Source organism: Rhinopithecus bieti, unplaced genomic scaffold (genome assembly GCF_001698545.2).
Source record: "Rhinopithecus bieti isolate Rb0 unplaced genomic scaffold, ASM169854v2 scaffold_10223, whole genome shotgun sequence".
NCBI classification, from domain to species: domain Eukaryota; kingdom Metazoa; phylum Chordata; class Mammalia; order Primates; family Cercopithecidae; genus Rhinopithecus; species Rhinopithecus bieti.
The window spans coordinates 2,508,245-2,510,804 of NW_016806659.1; positions in this window are offsets into that span (position 1 = coordinate 2,508,245).

The window sequence follows — 2,560 nt, forward strand, 5'->3', positions numbered from 1 at the left end:
GAAGTTTCTTTTTAAAAATATATCCAGGCAGAATTAATTGGTCAGTTTTCCTTGTTTCTGTTGCTATTTGCTGTGTTCATTGTTCATTCAACAGATAGTAATTGCTCATCTACCATGTGTTGAACATTGAGGAATAAGAGCAGGATTTTTTTTAACTGTACTAAAATATATATAACAAAATTTTCTATTTTTATCATTTTAAATGTGCAACCATCACTGTTATCTTTCCCCTTATTATTCCAGACTGAAACTCTGTATCCATAAAATACTAACTCCCCATATTCTGTTTTCCCCAACCCCCAGCAACCACTATTCTACTTTCTGTCTCTGTGAATTTGACTACTCCGGTTACCTCATGTAAGTGGAATCATACAGTATTTGTCCTTGGACGTTGGCTTATTTCATTTAGCATAATCTGTTCAAGCTTCATCTATGTTGTAGCCTATGACAGAATTTCCTTTTGAAGGCTGAAAAATATTTCATTGTATATATTGACCACATTTTCTTTATCCATTCATCCATTAATGAACATTTGGGTTACCATTTCTTACCCGGTCTCTACTAAAAATATAAAAATTAGTCAGGTGTGGTGGAGTGCACCTGTGGTCCCAGCTACTCTGGAGGCTGAGGCAGGAGAAGAGCTTGAACCTGGGAGGCGGAGGTTGCAGTGAGCCAAGATGGCACCACTGCACTCCAGCCTGGGTGACAGAGTGAGACTGTCTCAAAAAAATAAAAGTTAAAAAAAAAACCCTCAAGAAAATAGGAAGTTATATTATTCAGAGTATTTTTAGAGACAGGGTCTCACTCTGTTGCTGAGGCTGGAGTGCAGTGCTGTCAGCATAGCTCACCGAAATCTCCAAATCCTGGGTTTAAGCAATCCTCCCACTTAGGCCTCTCGAGTAGATGGGACTACAGGCACACACCACCACACTCAGTAATTTTTTTTTTAATGTTTTTGTAGAGACAGGGTCTCGCTATGTGGCCCAGGCTACTCTTAAAATTCTGGTGTCAAGTGATCTTCCCACCATGACCTCCAAAAATGCTGGTATTACAGGCATGAGCCACCACCACCCTTGACCTATCCTTTATTAACATGCAAATACACATATGTGCACTTTCATACACACACACTCCCACCCCCACACATACACTTTTAGTGAAAAAGCCACCAACTCTTTAATGGGGAAGCCCCAGAAACTTTCCACTAAGATCGAGAACAAGATGAATTTGCCCACCATCTCCACTACTAATCAACATTATACTAGAGATATAAGCTCAATGCAATTAGACAAGAAGAATCAATAAGATGCATGAGATTAGAAAAAGTAAAACTATATCTAGCAGATGATGAATGTACATACAAAACAAAACCCTAGAATATCAATAAAACTAACAATTCAATAAGGTAAAATTATCATATAGAACTTGATAGCCTTCATATACACAAATGATAACCAGGTAGAGTATATAATGGCACAGAAAATGCCATTTATGTGGCAACAAAGAAGATAAAGTATTTGGGAATAAGTGCTAATAGGAGACATAGAAAATCCACATGAGGAAAGCTTTAAAAACATAAAAGTGTACTTGAACAAATTGAAAGATATTTATTGTTCTTAGAATGACTCAACATAATAAAAATGGCAGGTCTCCCTAAGTTAACTTATAACTTTAATGTAATCCCAATAAAAAACACCAACAAACTTTTTGAAAAAATGAAACTAGACAAGTTGATACTAAATTTCACGTGGAAAAATAAACATGTAATTTAAGAATAGCCAGGAAATCACTAAAAAGGAAAAGCGATGAAGGTCACTAGCCCAATCAGACGCTGAAGCATACTATAAAACCCCTATAATTAAAACAATGTAGTACTAGCACTTGAACAGGTGCGCAAGCCTATTATAGTTTGTCAAGTCTGTCACAGAAAAACCAGAAATAATTTTAATACATATGGAACTTTAGTGTATGATAAAGGTAGCAACTCAAATCACTCGGGCAAAAATGCACTTTCAAATAAATGATGCTGGGACAATCGGTTTGCCATTTGGGGGAAAAGATGAAATTGAGCTGACCTCATCACACCTATTAAAAAATGAACTCCAGATGATCAGGGATCTAAATGGAAAGTACATCCCTACACGTATTAGGAAAAAACGAGGTGAATTTCTCTTTAAGAGGGAAATTCATATAGGGAAAGACATTCTCATTATGACTCAAAATCCAGATTCACTAAATGCACTAAAAACATTGATAAAACTGATTAAATTAAAACAAAAAACAAGGGTTTTTGGCAGAGCAAATATCACCATGAGCAAAGTAAAAAGACAGCCGACACACTGGGAGAAAATATTTACAATATATATTACCCCTGAAAGCCAGTGGAGAGGCTGGGTACTGTGGCTCACACCTGTAGTACTCAGCACTCTGGGAGGCTGAGGCAGGTGGATCTCTTGAGCCCAGGAGTTCAAGATCAGCCTGGGCAACATGATGAGAACTTGTCTCTACAAAAAAAAAAAATATATATATATTATAGCTGGGCATGGTGGCACATGCCTGT